This window comes from Oratosquilla oratoria, chromosome 25 (genome assembly GCF_046742065.1).
Source record: "Oratosquilla oratoria isolate Oo_2021 chromosome 25, ASM4674206v1, whole genome shotgun sequence".
Classification (NCBI taxonomy): Eukaryota; Metazoa; Arthropoda; class Malacostraca; order Stomatopoda; family Squillidae; genus Oratosquilla; species Oratosquilla oratoria.
In genome coordinates, this window is record NC_134801.1 from 36,837,432 (window position 1) to 36,843,731 (window position 6,300).

Sequence of the window (6,300 nt, forward strand, 5' to 3'; positions counted from 1 at the left end):
TTGCAAGTTTGATCAATTTGTGTGCACTGTATTACTGCAGTGGGGGTAACAGTAAATGTTAATTTCACGACGATTTAGTGTTAGTTCGACCTCTTATCACATTTCGTTTATTTGAAATAATGATCTTGTCTTTCGATGCCGTAAAAATTTTTCAAAACCAACTGGCGTGCCAAAGTCAACCCTGTCATTTACCATCTTTGGCACCCGTGCCAGAGGTTGCAACCCTTGATACACGTTCTCTCTTAATGGGAGAGCAGCTTAACCCCTTACCTACCTGGTGTCATTTTTTTCTTTTCTGGCTGTCGTCATAGGAGCTTATTTTCTTGAAACCCCGTCATTAATGGAGTGGTTATATATTTTACACACACATATTTAAAAATCAACAAATTTGGGCGTGTTATGATCTGTGATGTAAATAACTTTGAATCTCTAACCCCTTTTCCCAACTAACGAGTCTCACTGAGGTGAATAAAATAGCTTGGAAACGCCCTAATTAAAAAATGACGGTTAAATAAAATAATCATGGATCACTTCATTGACGTACATTTGCCTCGGACTTTGAAAAAATGAAAATACTCTGGGTTAGCTTGAATCTAGCTACATCTGTTACACTGTGCGGAAGTAAAGAACTTGTCTCGTTTTTTTTTCACTTTATCTTATCATTACAAGTAAGTCTTTCACACACATACAACTAAATGGTTGATGTGTAATCCTCAGATTTCCTTGAATTTCAGTTTTCCATCCTTTCTGTTTTTTTGTGTTTTTTTTTCATGTAAATGTGTACATTCCGCCTGAATTTGTTAATCTTAAAGATATAAATTTTGGTCTCTAAAAAGTCTTCGTCAAATTCAATCAAACAGACTACAGATTATTTTTGTAGTGGGGTGGTAAATAAAAGTTTCACTACACGTTTAATTCAATATATTGCATAACAGTTGCACAAAACACAGCAATCGACAAATGCGTGCAGTTTAATCTGAAGTAGAGTCACAATTGGTCGCCAAGCGTTGTCTTCGCGCGAAACATACAGAGTTCGCTTGGTTCTCCTTACAGAATATACAAAGAATCGTGAATAAATAATACAACGACAATAATAGAATTAATATACAACAAAATCTATGATAATTATGTAATGGGAAAACACAAACACAATTGAACAATTCGCAAGTATAATACACAACAATAACTGTACGATGCTACAACGCAGTACATAAATATAATATACACAATGGTACGATACCATCACTTTTCTAGACATGGGTCTAGAACCCTAGGCCCTGTGAAGTTCGCGCAGGAGACCCCAGTGGCAGTGTTATGCATGATGGCACTTTAGCTATCCAACCTTGCATCAGACTATTACTGAATCCCATTGTTAGCCACCTCGCTACGATGACTCTAGATATTGTGTTCCACCTCACATCAGCTGATCTTATTTAGCTTAAAGCAGGGCTTTGCGTTGATGAGGTCAAGAACGTGCTGAAGTGATCCTTTGAATGAAATCACCTGGCGACAACCAAATTATTTCTACCAGTCGAAAATACATCTGAAAGGATTAATCAAGATAGCCCTTTGCTGTTTTTCTTCCTTCCTTTTTTTTCTTTCTTTTTCTTTCTTTATTTCCTTCTTTTTTCTTTCTTTCTTATCCATTTCATCGGAGTGAAATGGGTAATTTTAAATATTTTATCATTTCTAACGTCAAACAGTTCTACTCAGTTTAGAGGAAGTTTTTAGTTCATAAATCCTCACAAAACTATGATCAGTCTACTTTAACTATCCCTTTACTGCTCGCTGGGATGACTTCAACACTTGATGTGGCCAACGAAAGGCAATTTTGTTCCTCTTAAAAGGATCAATGGTCATTTGAAAGGTCTTACTGGAATCTTGAAGGAATCTGCCAAAGTAGTCGAACTCCGATTCAATCTATACATTTTTTTTTTAAATCCGGTGTCAAATTATGATTAATATAAGCTATTGCTTTACGTTCTACAAGTCAAACCTGACTCTTGTAAAAGTACTTGAATATCCTTCAACTTTAGTTTTCCTGAGCTGAATCAAATCGTTTGGTGGCACATTGAACAACACCTATAGAGCAGTGCGCAGAGCTAAATGGATTAATGATATAGCATATAGTCGAGAACAAAATGTGTGACTTTATTTCCAGATGTGAAGAGGTTATTAGTGTGTATGCCTCAAACTGTGACCAAACTGTGACCAGCTGTGACCAAACTGTGACCGACTGTGACTAATTAATGTTTCTACGAGGCACACATCGAGACAAATCATCTCCCAGTCGCCTGTCTTCAAAACCTGTTAATACCCTCATCTCCATCAGGAAGTGCAACCCTGAGGGGTTGACATTCGATATTCGGACAGGTCTCAAGATCTATCATCTTCAACTGTACTTCCTCAACCTCCACCATTTCTCATGAGAACGGCTTTCAATTAGTTGGTACTCCCCTTCTACTCCTATGAGCTGGTGACATACAAGCAGTTCTAAACTTATACAACACAGACGATAATTCAGTGTCTCCTCCTATGGGAAGACCAAAGGACCGCTGCCTATCACTGTGGAGGTGCGGGTTTCGTTTTAGTGAAAATCGAGTTATCAGTTATCATAATGTCTCAAGATGAATATGTTGATAGAATTAACATGATGAAATACTTATTGGTAAAGGAAAAATAACCATTAAGGAAGACATTATTACATAAATAAGTTTGAATGCATCCACTGAATAAAAGTGTATTCCAGCAAGGGTATAGGCAATGAAATAACGAAAGGAAAACAAGTTTACATAAACAAAAGCAGTAACGAGAAATGGAATTGGCCTAGATATAAAATTTACACAACTTTTTGGAAAAGGGAGAAATAGAAATAGATAGAAAATAGAATATTGCACGATACAGGCGAATATCATTGTTACTTAGTGAATTGGAGAAGTACCCAAGGGAAAAACGCACATTGAAAATGTCAATCCGTCCTCCAATCTTCCAGGAATCTCTTGCTGATCTGAATATGCCCGGTGCCTTTGTGTTTGAAGCCGTTCACGGCTGTTGATACTTGAGCAGGGTAAAGCTCTTAGCTGGATGTTTATTTCCGTCAGGTGCGTAAAGTAGGTTTGTACAGAAGACTTCATCATTCTTACTCGTCTGCTTTTCAGATCATCAAGAATCGACCATTCAAATTGCCTGTCAAACGCTCGGTTATCATGGACGAAAAACTCAGTCTTCTTCCTTTCGTTAAGCCTGAGAGGAAGTCCGTCAGTCACTCAGATTTCTTTCAGATTTGCAAGGCACGATAGACGTAGGACCACAGGCAAATTTCAATTACGAATACACTCACATTGATGAACAAAATGTATACAGATGAACTAGTCGACTTTTATTTGATTTGTTTCTGATATTTCATGTCAGTTTATTTGTTCATCGCTGCATTCTCTTAAACGTAAATGTAAAGACCTGAAGGCTATGTAGAAATTCACTTATGACATTCCAGTGATGTTTGCATTTCATTGATAGAGAAATAACTGTTTAATGCTTAGTTAATGCTAAAATTTTATCTGCTTTCTCAGAAGAAGATATGAAATAGTTAATAGATTTCCAATAATTAATCACTAAGGTTGACTTTAAATTTCAATGTATGTTTGAATATCTTGAATATCTTATCTATTATAGAATTATCATATAAAGACCCCATCTGCATCCTTTTATTGTTGAGTGTGGCCAACAGTTGTTACTTTGTTGCACTGTACACTGAAGGGTGTTAGCGTGAGGCTTTTGAGGGATACGAAATATTGTTACAGCTGGTAATAGTCTTTGTGAGAGTATCTGCACAGTACTAGTCGATTTTTTTCCCCCAAGGGTTCCTCCTGCTTACTCCCCTCATGCTTTAGGTTTACTTTAAAATACTTTAATATCTGCGGTTGGAGCATGGTCTCACCTAGGTTGCGATTACGATCTGTGTATGAAAAAATTGTCAGGGAAATAAGGAAGGTAGTGGTGTAAGTAGTTGCATGAGTGGCAAAATTTTTCCTCGACGGCCCATTGTTCCGCACTGTCATGTGAGGCGCTCATCAAATCAGTAATGGATCGTTATTCTTGAGATGCTTGATCCCCCCACCCATTATATCTCCTTGAACCATCCAAGCGTTGCTTTTATTACCAAAGATATTGCAGTAAGACCTTTGGGTCCCCCATGGTATAGATGGACCTTCTGTAATGCAATATCTGATTCTACTGTTGTCTCTGCATGTAGTTTCGTTCATTGCAAGGTGTGGTATGTGATGTTTCTTTCAAACTAAGTTCCTTACTCTAGGTATTGTTGGTTCTGCTTTATTATTTCCTTAATCAGGTCGATGTCAATATTATTTTGTTTTTATAAAATTAATCTCATTAATTAAGAAGAGAAACCGATTCAAAATACAATACGATAGTACTCACTTATATAAAAGGACTACAAGAGTATAAGAAATTGAATGATTCACAAAACGTCATTCCAGAATAGACATGGAAGAAATATAACAATTCAAATACAAAGTTAGAGGGACTAAAAAGTGTCTTCCTACTCCCTTTAACAGAGGAAATTATCCTAAAATGATAATGCTAGCAGATGTATACTCTTCAATGTGTATAGGTTTTGGTTGTTTAATCAATCATCTGGACAGTTTGAAACATCGTATTTTATTTATAGGGTATATGTAAAATTCTAACTTCAGTTAGAGTTGAGTTAATTTGATGCTATTTTGTCAATTCCAGCAGAATGATAAGGCGGAGATGTACAATTTCATAGATGAATATCGGAGTTTATACAACAGGTATAAATCACTCATACAAGTTGGTTTCATTTCCTCACAGAAACTTAATTTTAACCAGGTCATAATCTGTATCTAGGAACAGGAATTCATAAAATTTCGGACAATTGTGATAATACATCAAGAGCCTCTGATCATGAATTAAAGCTAAATAAAAAAAAAGTTACAGAATCCTAATGACAGGACAGACACACTGACCACGAGCTGCACCCTCGCACATAATACATAGTTATTAATATTCATGTCCAGGATCACGTGGACATCATAAGGTTCTTTTCACACGTATCGAATTTTCACTGTGCACGACACGACGTCGTGCTCTCAAATAACCATGGATGGTTATGATGTGTGAAAGTGTCCACAGACACCCATTGTTATTTGAGAGCACGACGTCGTGTCGTGGACGGCACAAGGCGAAAAGTCGATACGTGTAAAACAAGCTTAAGAGACGAGGGAAGGTAACCAAGGCGTTCTTGGGTTGGAGAGTCGTGAGAAAAAAAAAAAAATTGCCTCAATATTTCTGTGATCACGTGCTAGAATCATAAAGAAACAAAGACAAGGCACTTGGTTTCGCTCTTTATGGGCGAATGTCAACCTATACAAGAAGAGATTAAATCTTGGAGCTTTGACACGTTGTGCGTCAGCCAGTGTGCCGATTTGAGCCTCAGCATGTTATCATGTTCAATTGTACTTGAAATAGTTACATTCACGTTCCATTATTACTCCACACATTTCGTTCATATAGTTTAGAGCAATAGAAATGTAATAATATCTCCCGTTTGGGAAATAATTTGGTTCTAGAGTGTTCGGATTTAGGAAGTATTCGGATGTGCGAGGTAGAATTACCCCCCCCCCAAAAAAAAAAAAAAAAAAAAAAAAAAAAACATTTCGACACACCAGGGCTAAATTTTCAGTCCCGAAGGAATGAAAGTATTACACATAAACTATGTTCGCATAATGGCGGTTCACATAATGGCAGTTTGGATACGGGAGGGATTATATTTTAACTAATATACCCTACACATATTTTCTAACGGCATATTTTAACTCATAATTTTACTTTATTTTTAAGAATAATGTTTCATATTGTGTACTGGCTACGTAATCACAAGCGTGTTGGTCTCGTTCTAGCTTAGAGGTGGGATTGAACCCCGTATTTCTCCCCGATTCCTAGCTGAAACAGCCCAAGCCCACACGGCAAATGTTACGGCTTCGGCCGCAGACATAGGCCTCCTGGTATGTATTACCCACCACCTATCTTAGACATTTTTCTGTAAACAAAAAAATTCAATTTTTTTTTACGAATACCGGGGTATGTTATTTCGATTTTGAAATTGATTCTAAACAGTATACAGGTGGAGAAATAGCAGAAAGGAGAAAGTTTGAGAGCCTCTCCGTGGGTGGTAAAGCGGATCTATTGGTTTTTACAGAAAAGGAATCAAACATGTTAAAGAACCTGTGATTATGTAGTCTGCTAAGAATGGAAAGTTTT